The sequence below is a fragment of the Salvelinus alpinus genome, chromosome 31 (genome assembly GCF_045679555.1).
Source record: "Salvelinus alpinus chromosome 31, SLU_Salpinus.1, whole genome shotgun sequence".
Lineage (NCBI taxonomy): Eukaryota > Metazoa > Chordata > Actinopteri > Salmoniformes > Salmonidae > Salvelinus > Salvelinus alpinus.
This window is the reverse complement of record NC_092116.1, coordinates 15,293,193-15,317,065: the sequence shown is the minus strand read 5'-3', so window position 1 is coordinate 15,317,065 and position 23,873 is coordinate 15,293,193. Positions and strand designations below refer to the sequence as shown.

The 23,873-nt window shown below is 49.1% G+C and overlaps 1 pseudogene; it reads right to left on the bottom strand.

Annotated features, from left to right (window-relative positions):
• Nucleotides 1-18,125: 18,125 nt before the first annotated feature.
• On the bottom strand, nt 18,126-23,404 carry LOC139561333 (uncharacterized; annotated as a pseudogene).
• Nucleotides 23,405-23,873: the final 469 nt, after the last annotated feature.

The following is a 23,873-nucleotide window of genomic DNA, read 5'->3' as shown; positions in this document are numbered from 1 at the left end:
AACATTTAGTGGCTGCTGCCAACATACTGACTCAACTCCAGCCACTTTATTAATGGGAATTGATGGAAATATATGTAAAAATGTATCACTAGCCACTTTAAACAATGCCACTTAATATAATGTTTACATACCCTACATTACTCATCTCATAGGTATATACTGTACTCTACATCATCTAGCCATCTTTATGTAATACATGTATCACTAGCCACTTTAAACTATGCCACTTTATGTTTATATACCCTACATTACTCATCTCATATGTATATACTGTACTCTATACCATCTACTGCATCTTGCCTATGCCGTTCTGTACCATCACTCATTCATATATCTTTATGTATATATTCTTTATCCCTTTACACTTGTGTGTGTATAAGGTATTAGTTGTGGAATTGTTAGGTTAGATTACTCGTTGGTTATTACTGCATTGTCGGAACTAGAAGCACAAGCATTTCGCTACACCCGCATTAACATCTGCTAACCATGTGTATGTGACAAATACAATTTGATTTGATTTGATTTGAAGTGTCTTGCTCAAGGGCACATTGACAGTTCGGGGATTCGAACCAGTAACCTTTCATTTACTGGCCCAGTGCTCTTAACCACTAGGCTACCATCCACCCTACGTACTGACTTACCTGATCAAATAATTGCAAAATAAAATGCATGCTACTACACTGTAATAACCCCTACTGTATAATGGAAAACATGTAATTGTTTCAGGGGGTGATATTCAAGTGGCGACTGAAGCGGATATGAGGATACCTGTCCTCTTCTCCTTCATAAGAACTGGATTTCTCCTCTGCTGTCCGACCATCTTCTTCATCATTTACTTCATCAGGAAATAGATTAATTCAATGATTCAGTTTCTCAATCCTTCAGCTGTTACAAATACAAATGTGGTTTACTGTCTTTTCAAATGTTTCAGTGCTCGTCAGCTTTTGTAACATAACGTAAAGTAAAATGTCCATATTTCAGCCTTTTGACATGTTGAAGATGCAGATATTGCTGTTCAGACTTTCAATAAATACATTCATCTTTATTGAATTAAAATGCAAAAATGTTTTGCTTTCTTGAGTAAGGCACATCCAAAAAGCAGGTGTTTCAGCCTAGCTCAGTGCTTTCTGTGGTGGTGGGGCAGCCAGCGGAAAATACGGAGCATAGGGTTTGGCATTGTCCTCTAGTTGCGCCGTGATTGGCTCAGTGTTCTGTCACTCATGGGGACACTATGTCACTGCAAAATCTACAGGGAGAGCTCGGAAATTCAAGACCCTTGGGTGCTGCCATAGAGTTACATTAGAAGTGCCCATCCAAGAAGGCCCAAGGTCATTGGCCACAGATAAAATGACATAAAATATCATTATATGTACTCTAGCTTTGATTGGACTGATCATGTCAACATCCTACTTTCAAAATGTTAGCTAGCAAGCAGGCAGTCATCATCATGCATCAAGTCTGCAATCTATTGGCAAATCCTTGTCAATCCTTGTCATATGAAGAGAAATTATGAAGAGAAATTATAGATAAAACATATTGTTGCTCATCGGCCATTGGACATAAACATTACACAAGAAGTTGGAAATTGCAAATTCAACAATGAGTGGTTTGGAAGGAATCATTGTCTAACTGCAAGCATCGCAAAGCAATCACTAGCCTGCTATTTAGTGCAGTGGCTTTGTGGTCCCAAGTCTGGGTTTAACGGTCTCTTTTCCAAGTTTAAAAGGATAAACATTCAACATAGGCCATGCTGTCAATCCAGTATGACTTCTGCCGCGTTCGAAACAACTAGAAACTTGGAACTGGGAAATCCCAGACTTCAGTGAGTTCAAGACAACTGGGAAATCTGAATAAAAACGAGCCCCGACTGGGAAAATACGTTTTGAAAATACGTCATCCAACTCGGAATTCCAAGTCGGGAACTCTGGCCTCTTTCTAGAGCTCCGACCTGAAGATCATTGACGTCAGGATTCAACCTTGTTTTTTTCAGAGTCCCCAGTTGTCTTGAAAGCACCATAAATCCAGAGAAGGCCAGACTTTGATGACAAAGTATGATGACAAAATTAGCCACGAAGGACCGCTGCGCCACCTTCCTGTTCAAGTGAGCACAGCACAACAAGGTGAGTCCAAAAATGTATTGTATACTGCTGGATAAATGATGTATTATGCCAGGGAGATATGTGTACTGTAGCTAAGAAAGTAATACTAAGTGTATGTTGTGTAGTAAACTGTTAGTAGCCCATGTGCCTCTCCCTACTGTTCTGACTTGGTTGTGCACATTTAGCCTATAGCCTGTTTTAGAGAAATGTCATCATCTAATATTGTAAGAGCTTTCATTGGCAGCTTATATACCCCCTTTATTTATCCTACGGTTCTGACTTGGTGTACAGGGAGAATACTGTAAGAACGGCTCATATTCTGAATTCTGTCGCTGTTCATTTCAAAAGTGCTGAACAAATAGTTATATTGACTACGTCCATCCTAGCTTGCTCATTAATGTCTTAACCGAAATTACGGATGGCCTCTTATCCACTTGTCATCCCCTTATGCCATAGTTTGTACATCTTAATTGTCAGTAGAAACAGCATTTGTTTAAGCAAGTCAGCCATATCAGCTATGCTTTTTATTAGGCATTAAATTAGTCTGAATTAACTGTTTCGCTGCCAGACAAGGCTCCGCTTATAGCCAGGTGTAGCAGTGGGAAGGTGTTGGGACTCTGCTGTTGGAACATCTTCATGTAGGCCCTAACAGTTTGTGGGCACCGTTTGTCACCGCTACAGTGCAGTTGATGTATTGTTTAGTGTTGTGCTGTGTAGCGGCTTTGTTGGCATAAAATAAATGTATGCTAAAGTCGCCACTGGATAGGAGAAAATTCCATACATATAACGAGGGAATTCTTAATGTTGTTGACCAGAAAAACACAAACAAATAATTTATAATACTGTACCTACATCTGGTGCCCAGATGGATGAAATAAAATATTTAGAATATTTTTACATTTCATGCAGCCTTTTTTAGAGTTCAGTTGTTCAAATATCTGACCTTCAATGTCAGGATTGGTTCCTTTCACTTGAGTAGATTTGTCACGTTCCTGACCTGTTTTCCTTTGTTTTGTATTTATTTTAGTTGGTCAGGGCGTGAGTTGGGTGGGTTGTCTATGGTTGATTTTCTATGTTGGGATTTTGTGTTCGGCCTGGTATGATTCTCAATCAGAGACAGCTGTCAATCGTTGTCCCTGATTGAGAATCATACTTAGGCAGCCAGGGTTTCACTTGTGTTTTGTGGGTGTTTGTTCCTGTGGAGGTTTTGTTGCCACACAGGACGGTTTCGGTTTTGTCACGTTGGTTGTTTTTGTATTTTGAAGTGTTTTGTTGACTTTCATTAAAAGTATGAACACTAACCACTCTGCGTTTTGGTCCACACCTTCTGTCAGCGAGGACAGCCGTAACAGAAACACCCACCACAGACGGACCAAGCGGAGTGGAGAAGGGCAGCGACAGCAGCAGAGACAGACAGAGGAATGGACATGGGAAGACGTCTTGAACGGCAAGGGTTGCTACACATGGGAGGAGATCCTGGCTGGAAAGGATCGCCTCCCATGGGAACAGCTGGAGGCAGCGAGGAGAGCAGAGGCAACCGGAGAGAGGAACCGGAGGTATGAGGGTACGCGGCTAGCACGGAAGCCCGAGAGGCTCACCCAAACATTTCTTGGGGGGGAGCTAAAGGGGAGTGTGGTGAAGCCGGGTTGGATACCTGAGCCAACTCCCCGGGCTTACCGTGGAGTGAGAGGGCGTCGTACTGGTCAGACACCGTGTTATGCGGTGGAGCGCACGGTGTCCCCAGTACGCATGCTTAGCCCAGTGCGGGCTATTCCACCTTGCCGCACTGGGAGGGCTAGGTTGGGCATCGAGCCGGGTGCCATGAAGCCGGCCCAACATATCTGGCCTCCAGTACGTCTCCTCGGGCCGGCGTACATGGCACCAGCCTTACAGGTGGTGTCCCCGGTTCGCATGCATAGCCCAGTGCGGGCTATTCCACCTCGCCACACGGGCAGGGCTACGGGGACCATTCAACCTGGTAAGGTTGGGGAGGCTCGGTGCTCAAGAGCGCGTGTCCTCCTTCACGGTCCGGTATATCCGGCGCCACCTTCCCGCCCCAGCCCAGTACCATCAGTGCCTACGTTACGCACCAGGCTTCCATTGCATCTCCAGAGCCCTGTTCCTCCTCCACGCACTCTCCCTGTGGTGCGTGTCTCCAGCCCAGTGCCTCCAGTTCCGGCACCACGCACCAAGCCACCTGTGCGTCTCCAGAGCCCTGTACGCACTGTTCCTTCTCCCCGCACTCGCCTTGAGGTGCGTGCCCTCAGCCCGGTACCACCAGTGCCGGTACCACGCACTAGGCCTACAGTGCGCCTCATCCGGCCAGAGCTGCCCGTCTGCCAAGCGCCATCTGAGCCATCCGTCTGCCCAGTGCCATCTGAGCCATCCGTCTACCCAGCGCCATCTGAGCCATCCGTCTGCCCAGTGCCATCTGAGCCATCCGTCTACCCAGCGCCATCTGAGCCATCCGTCTGCCCAGTGCTATCTGAGCCATCCGTCTACCCAGCGCCATCTGAGCCATCCGTCTGCACAGCGCCATCTGAGCCATCCGTCTGTCCCGAGCCATTAGAGCCGCCCGTCTGTCCCGAGCCGTCAGAGCCGTTCGTCAGTCAGGAGCCGCTAGAGCCATTCGTCAGTCAGGATCTGCCAGAGCCGCCAACCAGACAGGATCTGCCAGAGCCGCCAACCAGACAGGATCTGCCAGAGCCGCCAACCAGACAGGATCTGCCAGAGCTGCCAACCAGACAGGATCTGCCAGAGCCGCCAACCAGACAGGATCTGCCAGAGCCGCCAACCAGACAGGATCGTCCAGAGCCACCAGTCAGCCAGGGTCTGCCAGAGCCGCCAGTCAGCCAGGATCCGCCAGAGCCAGCCAGCCAGGATCCGCCAGAGCCAGCCAGCCAGGATCCGCCAGCCAGCCAGGATCCGCCAGAGCCAGCCAGCCAGGATCCGCCCCTCAGTCCGGTGCTGCCTCTCAGTCCGGTGCTGCCCCTCAGTCCGGTGCTGCCCCTCAGTCCGGTGCTGCCCCTCAGTCCGGTGCTGCCCCTCAGTCAGGTGCTACCCTTTGGAATAGTGGGATTGACATGGAGGGTGGATATTGGGAGGAGGCCACGGAAGCGGGGGTTGACTATGGTGGGGTGGGGACCACGACCAGCGCCAGAGCCGCCACCGTGGACAGACGCCCACCCAGACCCTCCCCTAGACTTTGTGCTGGTGCGCCCGGAGTTCCCACCTTAAGGGAGGGGGTTCTGTCACGTTCCTGACCTGTTTTCCTTTGTTTTGTATTTATTTTAGTTGGTCAGGGCGTGAGTTGGGTGGGTTGTCTATGGTTGATTTTCTATGTTGGGATTTTGTGTTCGGCCTGGTATGATTCTCAATCAGAGACAGCTGTCAATCGTTGTCCCTGATTGAGAATCATACTTAGGCAGCCAGGGTTTCACTTGTGTTTTGTGGGTGTTTGTTCCTGTGGAGGTTTTGTTGCCAAACAGGACGGTTTCGGTTTTGTCACGTTGGTTGTTTTTGTATTTTGAAGTGTTTTGTTGACTTTCATTAAAAGTATGAACACTAACCACTCTGCGTTTTGGTCCACACCTTCTGTCAGCGAGGACAGCCGTAACAGAAACACCCACCACAGACGGACCAAGCGGAGTGGAGAAGGGCAGCGACAGCAGCAGAGACAGACAGAGGAATGGACATGGGAAGACGTCTTGAACGGCAAGGGTTGCTACACATGGGAGGAGATCCTGGCTGGAAAGGATCGCCTCCCATGGGAACAGCTGGAGGCAGCGAGGAGAGCAGAGGCAACCGGAGAGAGGAACCGGAGGTATGAGGGTACGCGGCTAGCACGGAAGCCCGAGAGGCTCACCCAAAAATTTCTTGGGGGGGAGCTAAAGGGGAGTGTGATGAAGCCGGGTTGGATACCTGAGCCAACTCCCCGGGCTTACCGTGGAGTGAGAGGGCGTCGTACTGGTCAGACACCGTGTTATGCGGTGGAGCGCACGGTGTCCCCAGTACGCGTGCTTAGCCCAGTGCGGGCTATTCCACCTTGCCGCACTGGGAGGGCTAGGTTGGGCATCGAGCCGGGTGCCATGAAGCCGGCCCAACATATCTGGCCTCCAGTACGTCTCCTCGGGCTGGCGTACATGGCACCAGCCTTACAGGTGGTGTCCCCGGTTCGCATGCATAGCCCAGTGCGGGCTATTCCACCTCGCCACACGGGCAGGGCTACGGGGACCATTCAACCTGGTAAGGTTGGGGAGGCTCAGAGCTGCCCGTCTGCCAAGCGCCATCTGAGCCATCCGTCTGCCCAGTGCCATCTGAGCCATCCGTCTACCCAGCGCCATCTGAGCCATCCGTCTGCCCAGTGCCATCTGAGCCATCCGTCTACCCAGCGCCATCTGAGCCATCCGTCTGCCCAGTGCTATCTGAGCCATCCGTCTACCCAGCGCCATCTGAGCCATCCGTCTGCACAGCGCCATCTGAGCCATCCGTCTGTCCCGAGCCATTAGAGCCGCCCGTCTGTCCCGAGCCGTCAGAGCCGTTCGTCAGTCAGGAGCCGCTAGAGCCATTCGTCAGTCAGGATCTGCCAGAGCCGCCAACCAGACAGGATCTGCCAGAGCCGCCAACCAGACAGGATCTGCCAGAGCTGCCAACCAGACAGGATCTGCCAGAGCCGCCAACCAGACAGGATCTGCCAGAGCCGCCAACCAGACAGGATCTGCCAGAGCCACCAGTCAGCCAGGGTCTGCCAGAGCCGCCAGTCAGCCAGGATCCGCCAGAGCCAGCCAGCCAGGATCCGCCAGAGCCAGCCAGCCAGGATCCGCCAGCCAGCCAGGATCCGCCAGAGCCAGCCAGCCAGGATCCGCCCCTCAGTCCGGTGCTGCCTCTCAGTCAGGTGCTGCCCCTCAGTCCGGTGCTGCCCCTCAGTCCGGTGCTGCCCCTCAGTCCGGTGCTGCCCCTCAGTCAGGTGCTACCCTTTGGAATAGTGGGATTGACATGGAGGGTGGATATTGGGAGGAGGCCACGGAAGCGGGGGTTGACTATGGTGGGGTGGGGACCACGACCAGCGCCAGAGCCGCCACCGTGGACAGACGCCCACCCAGACCCTCCCCTAGACTTTGTGCTGGTGCGCCCGGAGTTCGCACCTTAAGGGGGGGGTTCTGTCACGTTCCTGACCTGTTTTCCTTTGTTTTGTATTTATTTTAGTTGGTCAGGGCGTGAGTTGGGTGGGTTGTCTATGGTTGATTTTCTATGTTGGGATTTTGTGTTCGGCCTGGTATGATTCTCAATCAGAGACAGCTGTCAATCGTTGTCCCTGATTGAGAATCATACTTAGGCAGCCAGGGTTTCACTTGTGTTTTGTGGGTGTTTGTTCCTGTGGAGGTTTTGTTGCCACACAGGACGGTTTCGGTTTTGTCACGTTGGTTGTTTTTGTATTTTGAAGTGTTTTGTTGACTTTCATTAAAAGTATGAACACTAACCACTCTGCGTTTTGGTCCACACCTTCTGTCAGCGAGGACAGCCGTAACAGAAACACCCACCACAGACGGACCAAGCGGAGTGGAGAAGGGCAGCGACAGCAGCAGAGACAGACAGAGGAATGGACATGGGAAGACGTCTTGAACGGCAAGGGTTGCTACACATGGGAGGAGATCCTGGCTGGAAAGGATCGCCTCCCATGGGAACAGCTGGAGGCAGCGAGGAGAGCAGAGGCAACCGGAGAGAGGAACCGGAGGTATGAGGGTACGCGGCTAGCACGGAAGCCCGAGAGGCTCACCCAAACATTTCTTGGGGGGGAGCTAAAGGGGAGTGTGGTGAAGCCGGGTTGGATACCTGAGCCAACTCCCCGGGCTTACCGTGGAGTGAGAGGGCGTCGTACTGGTCAGACACCGTGTTATGCGGTGGAGCGCACGGTGTCCCCAGTACGCGTGCTTAGCCCAGTGCGGGTTATTCCACCTTGCCGCACTGGGAGGGCTAGGTTGGGCATCGAGCCGGGTGCCATGAAGCCGGCCCAACATATCTGGCCTCCAGTACGTCTCCTCGGGCCGGCGTACATGGCACCAGCCTTACAGGTGGTGTCCCCGGTTCGCATGCATAGCCCAGTGCGGGCTATTCCACCTCGCCACACGGGCAGGGCTACGGGGACCATTCAACCTGGTAAGGTTGGGGAGGCTCGGTGCTCAAGAGCGCGTGTCCTCCTTCACGGTCTGGTATATCCGGCGCCACCTTCCCGCCCCAGCCCAGTACCATCAGTGCCTACGTTACGCACCAGGCTTCCATTGCATCTCCAGAGCCCTGTTCCTCCTCCACGCACTCTCCCTGTGGTGCGTGTCTCCAGCCCAGTGCCTCCAGTTCCGGCACCACGCACCAAGCCACCTGTGCGTCTCCAGAGCCCTGTACGCACTGTTCCTTCTCCCCGCACTCGCCCTGAGGTGCGTGCCCTCAGCCCGGTACCACCAGTGCCGGTACCACGCACTAGGCCTACAGTGCGCCTCATCCGGCCAGAGCTGCCCGTCTGCCAAGCGCCATCTGAGCCATCCGTCTGCCCAGTGCCATCTGAGCCATCCGTCTACCCAGCGCCATCTGAGCCATCCGTCTGCCCAGTGCTATCTGAGCCATCTGTCTACCCAGCGCCATCTGAGCCATCCGTCTGCACAGCGCCATCTGAGCCATCCGTCTGTCCCGAGCCATTAGAGCCGCCCGTCTGTCAGGAGCCGCTAGAGCCATTCGTCAGTCAGGATCTGCCAGAGCCGCCAACCAGACAGGATCTGCCAGAGCCGCCAACCAGACAGGATCTGCCAGAGCCGCCAACCAGACAGGTTCTGCCAGAGCCGCCAACCAGACAGGATCTGCCAGAGCCGCCAACCAGACAGGATCTGCCAGAGCCAGCCAGTCAGCCAGGATCTGCCAGAGCCGCCAGTCAGCCAGGGTCTTCCAGAGCCGCCAGTCAGCCAGCATCTGCCAGAGCCAGCCAGCCAGGATCCGCCAGAGCCAGCCAGCCAGGATCCGCCAGCCAGCCAGGATCCGCCAGAGCCAGCCAGCCAGGATCCGCCAGAGCCAGCCAGCCAGCCAGGATCCGCCCCTCAGTCCGGTGCTGCCCCTCAGTCCGGTGCTGCCCCTCAGTCCGGTGCTGCCCCTCAGTCCGGTGCTGCCCCTCAGTCAGGTGCTACCCTTTGGAATAGTGGGATTGACATGGAGGGTGGATATTGGGAGGAGGCCACGGAAGCGGGGGTTGACTATGGTGGGGTGGGGACCACGACCAGCGCCAGAGCCGCCACCGTGGACAGACGCCCACCCAGACCCTCCCCTAGACTTTGTGCTGGTGCGCCCGGAGTTCCCACCTTAAGGGAGGGGGTTCTGTCACGTTCCTGACCTGTTTTCCTTTGTTTTGTATTTATTTTAGTTGGTCAGGGCGTGAGTTGGGTGGGTTGTCTATGGTTGATTTTCTATGTTGGGATTTTGTGTTCGGCCTGGTATGATTCTCAATCAGAGACAGCTGTCAATCGTTGTCCCTGATTGAGAATCATACTTAGGCAGCCAGGGTTTCACTTGTGTTTTGTGGGTGTTTGTTCCTGTGGAGGTTTTGTTGCCACACAGGACGGTTTCGGTTTTGTCACGTTGGTTGTTTTTGTATTTTGAAGTGTTTTGTTGACTTTCATTAAAAGTATGAACACTAACCACTCTGCGTTTTGGTCCACACCTTCTGTCAGCGAGGACAGCCGTAACAGAAACACCCACCACAGACGGACCAAGCGGAGTGGAGAAGGGCAGCGACAGCAGCAGAGACAGACAGAGGAATGGACATGGGAAGACGTCTTGAACGGCAAGGGTTGCTACACATGGGAGGAGATCCTGGCTGGAAAGGATCGCCTCCCATGGGAACAGCTGGAGGCAGCGAGGAGAGCAGAGGCAACTGGAGAGAGGAACCGGAGGTATGAGGGTACGCGGCTAGCACGGAAGCCCGAGAGGCTCACCCAAACATTTCTTGGGGGGGGAGCTAAAGGGGAGTGTGGTGAAGCCGGGTTGGATACCTGAGCCAACTCCCCGGGCTTACCGTGGAGTGAGAGGGCGTCGTACTGGTCAGACACCGTGTTATGCGGTGGAGCGCACGGTGTCCCCAGTACGCGTGCTTAGCCCAGTGCGGGTTATTCCACCTTGCCGCACTGGGAGGGCTAGGTTGGGCATCGAGCCGGGTGCCATGAAGCCGGCCCAACATATCTGGCCTCCAGTACGTCTCCTCGGGCCGGCGTACATGGCACCAGCCTTACAGGTGGTGTCCCCGGTTCGCATGCATAGCCCAGTGCGGGCTATTCCACCTCGCCACACGGGCAGGGCTACGGGGACCATTCAACCTGGTAAGGTTGGGGAGGCTCGGTGCTCAAGAGCGCGTGTCCTCCTTCACGGTCCGGTATATCCGGCGCCACCTTCCCACCCCAGCCCAGTACCATCAGTGCCTACGTTACGCACCAGGCTTCCATTGCGTCTCCAGAGCCCTGTTCCTCCTCCACGCACTCTCCCTGTGGTGCGTGTCTCCAGCCCAGTGCCTCCAGTTCCGGCACCACGCACCAAGCCACCTGTGCGTCTCCAGAGCCCTGTACGCACTGTTCCTTCTCCCCGCACTCGCCCTGAGGTGCGTGCCCTCAGCCCGGTACCACCAGTGCCGGTACCACGCACTAGGCCTACAGTGCGCCTCATCCGGCCAGAGCTGCCCGTCTGCCAAGCGCCATCTGAGCCATCCGTCTGCCCAGTGCCATCTGAGCCATCCGTCTACCCAGCGCCATCTGAGCCATCCGTCTGCCCAGTGCCATCTGAGCCATCCGTCTACCCAGCGCCATCTGAGCCATCCGTCTGCCCAGTGCTATCTGAGCCATCCGTCTACCCAGCGCCATCTGAGCCATCCGTCTGCACAGCGCCATCTGAGCCATCCGTCTGTCCCGAGCCATTAGAGCCGCCCGTCTGTCCCGAGCCATCAGAGCCGTTCGTCAGTCAGGAGCCGCTAGAGCCATTCGTCAGTCAGGATCTGCCAGAGCCGCCAACCAGACAGGATCTGCCAGAGCCGCCAACCAGACAGGATCTGCCAGAGCCGCCAACCAGACAGGATCTGCCAGAGCTGCCAACCAGACAGGATCTGCCAGAGCCGCCAACCAGACAGGATCTGCCAGAGCCGCCAACCAGACAGGATCTGCCAGAGCCACCAGTCAGCCAGGGTCTGCCAGAGCCGCCAGTCAGCCAGGATCCGCCAGAGCCAGCCAGCCAGGATCCGCCAGAGCCAGCCAGCCAGGATCCGCCAGCCAGCCAGGATCCGCCAGAGCCAGCCAGCCAGGATCCGCCCCTCAGTCCGGTGCTGCCCCTCAGTCCGGTGCTGCCCCTCAGTCCGGTGCTGCCCCTCAGTCCGGTGCTGCCCCTCAGTCCGGTGCTGCCCCTCAGTCAGGTGCTACCCTTTGGAATAGTGGGATTGACATGGAGGGTGGATATTGGGAGGAGGCCACGGAAGCGGGGGTTGACTATGGTGGGGTGGGGACCACGACCAGCGCCAGAGCCGCCACCGTGGACAGACGCCCACCCAGACCCTCCCCTAGACTTTGTGCTGGTGCGCCCGGAGTTCGCACCTTAAGGGGGGGGTTCTGTCACGTTCCTGACCTGTTTTCCTTTGTTTTGTATTTATTTTAGTTGGTCAGGGCGTGAGTTGGGTGGGTTGTCTATGGTTGATTTTCTATGTTGGGATTTTGTGTTCGGCCTGGTATGATTCTCAATCAGAGACAGCTGTCAATCGTTGTCCCTGATTGAGAATCATACTTAGGCAGCCAGGGTTTCACTTGTGTTTTGTGGGTGTTTGTTCCTGTGGAGGTTTTGTTGCCACACAGGACGGTTTCGGTTTTGTCACGTTGGTTGTTTTTGTATTTTGAAGTGTTTTGTTGACTTTCATTAAAAGTATGAACACTAACCACTCTGCGTTTTGGTCCACACCTTCTGTCAGCGAGGACAGCCGTAACAGAAACACCCACCACAGACGGACCAAGCGGAGTGGAGAAGGGCAGCGACAGCAGCAGAGACAGACAGAGGAATGGACATGGGAAGACGTCTTGAACGGCAAGGGTTGCTACACATGGGAGGAGATCCTGGCTGGAAAGGATCGCCTCCCATGGGAACAGCTGGAGGCAGCGAGGAGAGCAGAGGCAACCGGAGAGAGGAACCGGAGGTATGAGGGTACGCGGCTAGCACGGAAGCCCGAGAGGCTCACCCAAACATTTCTTGGGGGGGAGCTAAAGGGGAGTGTGGTGAAGCCGGGTTGGATACCTGAGCCAACTCCCCGGGCTTACCGTGGAGTGAGAGGGCGTCGTACTGGTCAGACACCGTGTTATGCGGTGGAGCGCACGGTGTCCCCAGTACGCGTGCTTAGCCCAGTGCGGGTTATTCCACCTTGCCGCACTGGGAGGGCTAGGTTGGGCATCGAGCCGGGTGCCATGAAGCCGGCCCAACATATCTGGCCTCCAGTACGTCTCCTCGGGCCGGCGTACATGGCACCAGCCTTACAGGTGGTGTCCCCGGTTCGCATGCATAGCCCAGTGCGGGCTATTCCACCTCGCCACACGGGCAGGGCTACGGGGACCATTCAACCTGGTAAGGTTGGGGAGGCTCGGTGCTCAAGAGCGCGTGTCCTCCTTCACGGTCCGGTATATCCGGCGCCACCTTCCCACCCCAGCCCAGTACCATCAGTGCCTACGTTACGCACCAGGCTTCCATTGCGTCTCCAGAGCCCTGTTCCTCCTCCACGCACTCTCCCTGTGGTGCGTGTCTCCAGCCCAGTGCCTCCAGTTCCGGCACCACGCACCAAGCCACCTGTGCATCTCCAGAGCCCTGTACGCACTGTTCCTTCTCCCCGCACTCGCCCTGAGGTGCGTGCCCTCAGCCCGGTACCACGCACTAGGCCTACAGTGCGCCTCATCCGGCCAGAGCTGCCCGTCTGCCAAGCGCCATCTGAGCCATCCGTCTGCCCAGTGCCATCTGAGCCATCCGTCTACCCAGCGCCATCTGAGCCATCCGTCTGCCCAGTGCCATCTGAGCCATCCGTCTACCCAGCGCCATCTGAGCCATCCGTCTGCCCAGTGCTATCTGAGCCATCCGTCTACCCAGCGCCATCTGAGCCATCCGTCTGCACAGCGCCATCTGAGCCATCCGTCTGTCCCGAGCCATTAGAGCCGCCCGTCTGTCCCGAGCCATCAGAGCCGTTCGTCAGTCAGGAGCCGCTAGAGCCATTCGTCAGTCAGGATCTGCCAGAGCCGCCAACCAGACAGGATCTGCCAGAGCCGCCAACCAGACAGGATCTGCCAGAGCCGCCAACCAGACAGGATCTGCCAGAGCCGCCAACCAGACAGGATCTGCCAGAGCCGCCAACCAGACAGGATCTGCCAGAGCCGCCAACCAGACAGGATCTGCCAGAGCCACCAGTCAGCCAGGGTCTGCCAGAGCCGCCAGTCAGCCAGGATCCGCCAGAGCCAGCCAGCCAGGATCCGCCAGAGCCAGCCAGCCAGGATCCGCCAGCCAGCCAGGATCCGCCAGAGCCAGCCAGCCAGGATCCGCCCCTCAGTCCGGTGCTGCCCCTCAGTCCGGTGCTGCCCCTCAGTCCGGTGCTGCCCCTCAGTCCGGTGCTGCCCCTCAGTCAGGTGCTACCCTTTGGAATAGTGGGATTGACATGGAGGGTGGATATTGGGAGGAGGCCACGGAAGCGGGGGTTGACTATGGTGGGGTGGGGACCACGACCAGCGCCAGAGCCGCCACCGTGGACAGACGCCCACCCAGACCCTCCCCTAGACTTTGTGCTGGTGCGCCCGGAGTTCCCACCTTAAGGGAGGGGGTTCTGTCACGTTCCTGACCTGTTTTCCTTTGTTTTGTATTTATTTTAGTTGGTCAGGGCGTGAGTTGGGTGGGTTGTCTATGGTTGATTTTCTATGTTGGGATTTTGTGTTCGGCCTGGTATGATTCTCAATCAGAGACAGCTGTCAATCGTTGTCCCTGATTGAGAATCATACTTAGGCAGCCAGGGTTTCACTTGTGTTTTGTGGGTGTTTGTTCCTGTGGAGGTTTTGGTGCCACACAGGACGGTTTCGGTTTTGTCACGTTGGTTGTTTTTGTATTTTGAAGTGTTTTGTTGACTTTCATTAAAAGTATGAACACTAACCACTCTGCGTTTTGGTCCACACCTTCTGTCAGCGAGGACAGCCGTAACAAGATTCATTGGCTAAAGAGAACCACACAACATTTAGACATTCTGAGTAGGAAAATTATCTGAAATTGAAATTGGAAACATAATTTTCTGTCTTCCAATCTCTTCCCATTTCTCCACTGACCTTGAATCATGAGATATGCACCATTTCCAAAATAGCATTCACTATACCAGAATATTCCACAATGATACAATCCAACATCAGTGAGGGCAACTTTCCAAAGAAACTAATTCCATCCTTTTGCAACTTGAAATTACACTGTTTCATAGTAGGTTGTTACAAGTCCATGTCCTGGAGTGTGTTTCAGCCATATCTAGGATAACACTAAGTCCACTGTGGAGAAGCTTTCAAGGGTCACAGAACCCCCTAGTGGCACCAGTTCTGTCCACACAGGCTGAGATACAGGACAGAGTACATCATTGGAGAGGGAACTATCTGCTCACATTGTAAACCAAAGATGAACGGAGCAAAGTACAGAGATGAAAACCTGCTCCAGAGTGCTTAGGACACTCAGGACCACAGACTGGGGTGAAGGTTCACCTTCCAACAGGACAACAACCCTAAGCATAAAGCCAAGACAATGCAGGAGTTGCTTCGGGACACATCTTTGAATGTCCTTGAGTGGCCCAGCCAGAGCCCGGACTTTAACCTGATCGAACATCTCTGGAGAAACCTGAAAATAGCTCTGCAGCGACGCTCCCCATCCAACCTGACAGAGCTGGAGAGGATCTGCAGAGATGGAGAAACTCCCCCAAAACAGGTGTGCCAAGCTGGTAGCGTCATACCCGAGAAGACTTGATGCTCTCATCACTGCCAAAGGTGCTTCAACAAAGTACTGAGTAAAGTGTCTGAATACTTATGTAAATGTGATATTAAACTTTCTTTATTCAGATAAAATTGCTAAATATTCTAAACCTGGTTTTGCTTTGTCATTATGGGGTATTGTGTGTAGATTGATGAGGGAAAACAACTATTTGATCAATTTTAGAATAAGGCCGTATTGATTTGCATTTTAATGAGGGAATTAAGTATTTGACCCCCTCTCAATCAGAAAGATTTCTGGCTCCCAGGTGTCTTTTATACAGGTAACAAGCTGAGATTAGGAGCACACTCTTAATGGGAGTGCTCCTAATCTCAGTTTGTTACCTGTATAAAAGACACCTGTCCACAGAAGCAATCAATCAATCAGATTCCAAACTCTCCACCATGGCTAAGACCAAAGAGCTCTCCAAGGATGTCAGAGACAAGATTGTAGACCTACACAAGGCTGGAATGGGCTACAAGACCATCGCCAAGCAGTTTGGTGAGAAGGTGACAACAGTTGGTGCGATTATTCGCAAATGGAATAAACACAAAAGAACTATCAATGTCCCTCGGCCTGGGGCTCCATGCAAGATCTCACCTCGTGGAGTTGCACTGATTATGAGAATGGTGAGGAATCAGCCCAGAACTACACGGGAGGATCTTGTCAATGATCTCAAGGCAGCTGGGACCATAGTCACCAAGAAAACAATTGGTAACACACTACGCCGTGAAGGACTGAAATCCTGCAGCGCCCGCAAGGTCCCCCTGCTCAAGAAAGCACATATACATGCCCGTCTGAAGTTTGCCAATGAACATCTGAATGATTCAGAGGACAACTGGGTGAAAGTGTTGTGGTCAGATGAGACCAAAATGGAGCTCTTTGGCATCAACTCAACTCGCCATGTTTGGAGGAGGAGGAATGCTGCCTATAACACCAAGAACACCATCCCCACCGTCAAACATGGAGGTGGAAACATTATGCTTTGGGGTGTTTTTCTGCTAAGGGGACAGGACAACTTCACCGCATCAAAGGGACATTGGACGGGGCCATGTACCGTCAAATCTTGGGTGAGAACCTCCTTCCCTCATCCAGGGCATTGAAAATGGGTCGTGGATGGGTATTCCAGCATGACAATAACCCAAAACACAAGGCAACAAAGGAGTGGCTCAAGAAGAAGCACATTAAGGTCCTGGAGTGGCCTAGCCAGTCTCCAGACCTTAATCCCATAGAAAATCTGTGGAGGGAGCTGAAGGTTCGAGTTGCCAAACGTCAGCCTCGAAACCTTAATGACTTGGAGAAGTTCTGCAAAGAGGAGTGGGACAAAATACCTCCTGAGATGTGTGCAAACCTGGTGGTCAACTACAAGAAACGTCTAACCTCTGTGATTGCCAACAAGGGTTTTGCCACCAAGTACTAAGTCATGTTTTGCAGAGGGGTCAAATACTTATTTCCCTCATTAAAATACAAATCAATTTATAACATTTTTGACATGCGTTTTTCTGGATTTTTTTGTTGTTATTCTGTCTCTCACTGTTCAAATAAACCTACCATTAAAATTATAGACTGATCATTTCTTTGTCAGTGGGCAAACGTACAAAATCAGCAGGGAATCAAATACTTTTTTCCATCACTGTATATTAGAGTCAGTTTTATAAATAACTGTTTTGCTTTGGTTGGAAGCTGTCAGGTGCAACATGAACAGCAAGTAAAGATAGTGAGAACAACAGTGACACCACATAGACATCCTGCGGAAAACCACATAGAGACATAGAGACACAGAGAGCAGGTAGGAGGGTCCTGTGTGCACAAAGCCAGCAGGCCCACCTGACCAAAGCGTAGATACAGCCTCGTCTTGGGCGTACAGAAGACTGCAGAGTACCTGTGAAACTGTTCACTGTGTGGGGGTGGGTGTGAGTGACATGCTATCAACACAACTAAAAGAGGACAACACATTACAGAGGAGAGATGACTTGAATGAATAGGTTGTTTCCCATACTTATTCAACTACTCCCTGGAACTCAATACAAAACTACAGACAAACATGAGTCATTGTCTTCGTCATATAGAGAGCACTCTGCTACCCATTTTATTTTGAGTGATTGTGTGGCTCCTCCTGGTAACTAAGCTACACTTTATAATAATTTAGTTGATGTTAGTAGTAATGATCCAGTGATGATGAATAACTAGCCTGTTTGATGCATGTGACACTATTATTCTGAAATGGATTTATAACATGATACAGATATCTAATATGCATGTAATATATTAACTCGTTAAAGATTCTTAACCAAACATTGTCTTTGTTGGGCATTTTTTGACAGATATTATGACTACACACATGATCTATCACAGGAAAGTACATTTTTAATGATTCTTAGTGAACAATTTTAACATTTTGACAATTTATAAAAGTTCATGCCAACTCTACTGTTCAGGTAGTTATGGGGACTTCCACGTACCTCATTGAAAGAGAAATGAAGTGCAGTACTTCAACCTGCACATATGCATATTTACATTTTGTATTGTTTGTGAAAACTTCTTAATTACTATGCGTACATTGTCATATTCAGATTCAATTTTCAACAATATCGACTCTCTTCAAAATATACTCAGCTAAGAAGTCTATTTTTAGTTCAGGCTTTCCTCATGAAGAGATTGAGTTGTGATCTTAGTGACATGGATGTTTGTGGTTTTGATGCACTGAGGTGTGTGAAGACAGTGTGTGGTGAGGACTGATGGTCATTACTGGGGGTTTGAGATGAGTTAGGCTGAGTGGAAAATCTATTTAGGGCCGTCAGAACACCACAGAGATGTGACGCAGAATACAGCTTAAAAAGAGAGTTTGAGACAACTGAAAGTTTTAGTCAGTACAATGTACTCTACGCATGCTATTATAAACATCATGTAATCAGGATGCAATGTACCTGCAAACTTCCCAGATTAACTTGAAGAATATGAGTGCAAATCAAACAATACATCAACATTACAGTGAATTAATGTTTTATTTGATCGAAAATGTACCACAGTATCACACCAGTAATGTTAAAAGGAGTTTGACAGAATACAAGCAATTGTAACACAATTATAATGATAAAAACACAGTGTGTAACAGAAAAGCAATGCAAGTCTTAAAGGAGGTAAATTTATGTTTCAGTCCATGTTTTGGCACCTCACCCCAGAGTACACAGTGTCTCTCTCCATGGTGCTCCTCTGTCTCTGGGTCTTTGGCTTCTTGTGGATGACATTCAGAGCAGCGTAATGGACCGACGTGAGTGTGTCATCATGTTCTTGATCCTAAGAGGAATAACAAAACAAATTCCCACAACATCAGGAAATTACCTGAAATTTGATAGAAGGATTTGTTTACAGGTAGTCAAAGGCATACTCAGAATAGTTGACTATAAGGTCTGCATACCTGGTTATGAGAACTGGGGACTGCCGGACCACTTGGCTGAGGATGCGTTCCTTTTAGACAAACATGAAGGAATCATCATCATCAACATCATCATCATACAATGAATTAACCCAGTTTTATGACTATAACATGTAATGTATATTGCACCAACAGTTTAAGCATATATTGTGGGCAATGATAACGCTTACCGCTGCACAGCAGAGAGGTTTTCTTGTTCATCTTACACATAACACAACCAAGGACAATGATGATGATGACACAAAGAGCCAACGCTACACCCAGACAGTACACCAAGAGAACCTGGTCCTCCTTACAACCATCTGTGGAAAAACAGACAGTGATAGAGGAGATTCAGGACATTTTGTTTAAGCAGGCATAAAATGTTAGAACATTTTAGAAATGTCAGAAATATCACTAACAGTCAATGTCCAGCTTGGTCCCTTTTCCAAATAGTATCTCCCCACATGAGGCCACAGCACAGTAGTAAGTCCCAGCATCAGAGAGGCTGAGGTTCCTCTTGGGGAGGTTGTAGACACAGCTCTGTGTAGTTGACCCAGCCCCAGGGCTCTTCTCACACTGATCACTACTGTCTCCATTGTTGTAAATGATTCCTGGACGGGATTCTCCTGAGCCATGTCTGAACCAATAGACACTGTGTTCTCCTGCACAGGTCTTGGAGTGTATTGTACAGTTCAGAGTCACAGAGTCTCCTGGCTGGACTGACTCAGACACAGGCTGCTGGAGTATAGACATGTGGTTGGACCCTGAATCTAAAGAGAGTGAGTAAGGTCATGGTGTGTACATTTTCTTTTCTTGCTAGATTCATTCATTTAGCATTATATGAACGCAATAAGGTACAGAATTAAGTTACCTTTGACAATTAAAGAAGTTCCTTCTCCAAATATGACTTTGCCCACTTCCATAGCACCACAGTAGTATGTAGCTGTGTCCCCTGACTCTGTCTTGGAGATGGTCAGGTTAAAGCTGTCAACTTCTCTCTTCACACTTAAACGTTTAGTCTCATTAAAGTCCTTGGTAAAATACAAACTATTTTTAGTCCCATAATATGATGATGCCATGAGAAGGGGCTTCTGTCCAACAGTTTGCTTGAACCAAGAGACTCTGACCATCAAATTAGATTGACAAAAGCAAGTGAGTGATACACTTTGTCCCAGTTGTGTAACTATCACAGGGTCTGGTTGGATTACATCCTTGTTAAGTGCACAACCTGTGAAGCAAACAAACTAAATAAATCAAAGACAAGTTATAGTACAGAAATATACATTATTATCATTATTCAGACTACATAGTCATCCAAATTGATTAAAAAAGACTATGACATAAGTAAAAGGATCCACGTTTATATTTCTTACTTACCCAAATTGGTGTTAATTAAAATTATTGTCCAATATATAATCATAATTTCCTTTCTGAACTGTATAGTGTGTGGGTCTGACAACGAGGCACCTTTTATATGATGACACTCATTGGTTAATCATCATGAAGTAGGCGGAAACTCTGAACTAAGTGATATTATTGGCTGTCTGAACAGGCATAAAACATGTGATAAAAACTTCAATCTAACATGTGTCCTGTGGCATAACATAGTTAGAGCAGCCCTTCAACTGATGTAATGTCAGAGTTACTGGTCTATATTTTTTCATAATTTGGGTTAGTGGCTGTGACTATTGGTACATACATGTATGTCCTCTTTGACATACACATGGGGTTTACATTGTATTTCTCACTTCATGTCTGTAGAAGGCAGTTCAAGCTTTCAGGAGGAAGTGAACTCTGGTGAGGTTGGCACCTTTTTGACAAAATAAAGATGTGATTTTGATACCTGGTGCAAATAAGTGGTAAGAAGTAAGAAGTCATTAAACTAGGAAATAAAATGATGCTTATTGAACTATCACACCAACATAAAGGCAGGTTACAGACTTCCATGTTAAAACCATTATCATAAAAAGTAAGAGTTCAGACATTTGCGAAATCATTATATACGTACATTTTGTTGTACACTTCTACAAAAACAGATGTATCCAGTCAGTCAATCTCAGCCACTATTGCTGAGGATTTGAGACTCATGACACAATCCTAGTATCAGCTTTCACAGTTGCTGGACAATTATGCTCTGCATCTGAGTTATTTTACATTTATATTAGGTGAAGCAAGCCCTTTCAATAGCATCCTACAGCAAATGAGAAATCTATATAATCGCCAGTTCACACGGACACTGTCAAGATTAAAGGGGAATTCAGAGGAGGGGTGGGGCTTAATTTAGAATGATGCTGATTGGATGACTGTCACGTTCTGACCTTAGTTCCTTTTTTATGTCTCTATTTTGGTTTGGTCAGGGCGTGAGTTGGGGTGGGCATTCTATGTTTTGTGCTATGTTTTGTATTTCTGTGTTTGGCTTGGTATGGTTCCCAATCAGAGGCAGCTGTAAATCGTTGTCTCTGATTGAGAACCATACTTAGGTAGCCTGTTCCCACCTGTGTTTGTGGGTAGTTGTTTCCTGTTTTGTGTTGTGTCACCTGATAGGACTGTTTCGTTTTTTCGTTGTTTCACCTTTGTTATTTTGTTTTCAGTGTTCAGTTTAATAAATTTAACATGGACACGTACCACGCTGCATTTTGGTCCGATCCTTCCTATTCCTCATCAGACGAGGACGACGATCGTTACAATGACCCTCACATGTCACATCCTGTCTTGATGACACACCAGAGTAGATGATTTCTTCCTCTCTCTGTTCTCTCCTCTGTCTCCTGGGCTTGGCACTCTTCTTGTCTGCTAACTTCATGGCAGTGTAGTTCAAGGCATCATCGTCACTCTGGACAGTGGTGGAAAAAGTACCCAATTGTCATACTTGAGTAAAAGTAAAGATACCTTAATAAAAATGACTCAAGTATGCCTCCCGAGTGGCGCAGTAGACTAAGGCTAAAGTAGACTTCAGATGTCTAGGTCAAATTACCTAATAAATAGTTCATTGTGGTTTTTCACAGATTTCAGTAGACTATATATAGATAACTTGCTGCCTCATAAAAATAGTGTTCTATTGTTGATAAAAAGGACAACATGAAGAGCAAAAAATTATGTCATACAACTGACTGACACCACTGAGACATCCTGCTGAAACCACATAAAGAGAGACAGAGAGAGAAAGAAACACAGAGAGAGACATAGAGGGTCCTGTGCAGAAGGCCAATAGGCCTTAACAAAGTGTAGAAAGCTACAGCCTTGTGTATTGTTCACAGCAGACCGCAGAATACATGTACACAAGGCTGTGGCATGCAATCAGCAGGCCTATGTCTTAGAGAAAGCAAAGAAGAAAACCTCCTACACTACAACTGCATGATATTTTCTGTAACATGATGCATGGGACTTCCTGACTCCATGTAAATGAAGACATTGACCTTTACATTGTAAGCTCTGTGTTTAGAGACCATTGTTGCAGTAAGGGGTGTGAAGAGTACGGTGGCCTTGAGAGGGAAAGTAGTGCAGAGTGTTGGTGCAGGTCAGTCTTCCTGTGTTAAAAGTCTATGAAAGTTAGTTTCCAATAGTGGAAAGTCACTGTAACACCCTCCACTATGACCACAGAGGTGTATGAACAGAATGCATTGAGTTCAACTTGTTGACATTATTTTGGTTTAACAGTTGGAAATGCTTTATTTTTCTTTACACATGCAAATCAAATATAAAATGAGTTTGACACAGAAACAATGCATTAAATTATTTGTACTTTGTGTTACACTTAAAATAGCTATCATCACATTATACTGAAGCATTCATATAGAGCTAGTTATTAAAGAGGTATCTTGCATACAATGACAACTGTTTCATTCATCCAGGTCTACTGTCTGATCCCAGAGTACACCATCTCTTCCTCCATGTTGCTTCTCTGTCTTCTAGACCTGTTCTTCTTGTTGCTCAGATTCAGAGCTACATAATGGAGACTGTCTGCATCTTGGGCCTGTGTGAAACAGAACTGTATTTTTAACATTAAATGTAATAATTTCCTCCTGAGCCATGTCTGAACTAATAGACACTGTGTTCTCCTGCACAGGTCTCAGTGTGTATTGTGCAGTTCAGAGTCACAGAGTCTCCTGGCTGGACCGTCTCAGACACAGATTGCTGGAGCACAGTCATGTTTCTGAAATGGACAAAAAGGTCTATTAACCCATAGAATTTCTAGAATATCACGGCAGCAAGTGTTCTAACTGATGATTTGTTAAATTAAAATCTCATCTGATTAAGGAAATACCTCATATTTACACCATAAATCTCTATATTCAGATTTAAAAAACAAACTTTAACTTTATCTTTGATCCTTCTCCAAACTCCATATTGTTGCTAAAAGAGCTCCCACATTGTATGTGCCAGAGTCTATCAGCTGCATGTCTGAGATCCTTAGGTGATTCTTTTCTTGGCCATTTTCCACCGAGAAGCGAGGGTTACCCTTAAACTCCTGATAGAATGTTGCGTTCCTTTCAAACTTATTGACAATTGAGGAGAACTGAAGTTTATCTCCCAAGGTTTGCTTGTACCAAGAGAACAATACTGCCTTGTCACTTTCATGAAAGCAGTGCAAAATCACTATGTCTTCAACGATGGCTGACATGAGACCACTCTCTTGACGTATGGATGAAGACTCAGTTCCAGCTAGCACATCAACTAGAGAACATGAAAACATATTAACTATGCTATAAGTTACCCCAAATAAAACTTTAGATTGTCAAAGTGTCTGTACAACAATAATTGGACATCACATACTGCAAGCAGAGAAATATAAAAGATTGACTTACCCATCTCTACGAGAAGTGGAAATATATGACAGTGTGATCATCCTTAAAGTTGTCATCCACTTCACAACTTGTTCTGACTCAGAATAGTTGTCTTATAAGTAGATTCTCATCATTATAGATGTATTACATATTAAGTACTTATTATTGAATTGTGGCATCCATTATTCTTTATCACTGCAGCTACTGTAATATAAGAGAGTCATAGTTGTGACCTTTTTGGAACATGCATGTTATGACACTGTCATCCACGAGGGCTTCTATCTCCACAAAGTCACTTCACCTCACTTAAAACATCTATGGAGAAAACACAGCAAACACAATACAGTAGTCTTCTTTTAGTGATCTCTCATTCAGGAGAAACTCATGGCTGATATCTGCACTCATAGAAATTTCTAATAGTTTACATGAACGACTGCTCATTCGAAAAGAAATTGCAATTTACACTACAGTTCAAAAGTTTGGGGCCACTTAGAAATGTCCTTGTTTTTGAAAGAAAAGCACATTTTGGTTCATTAAAATAACATA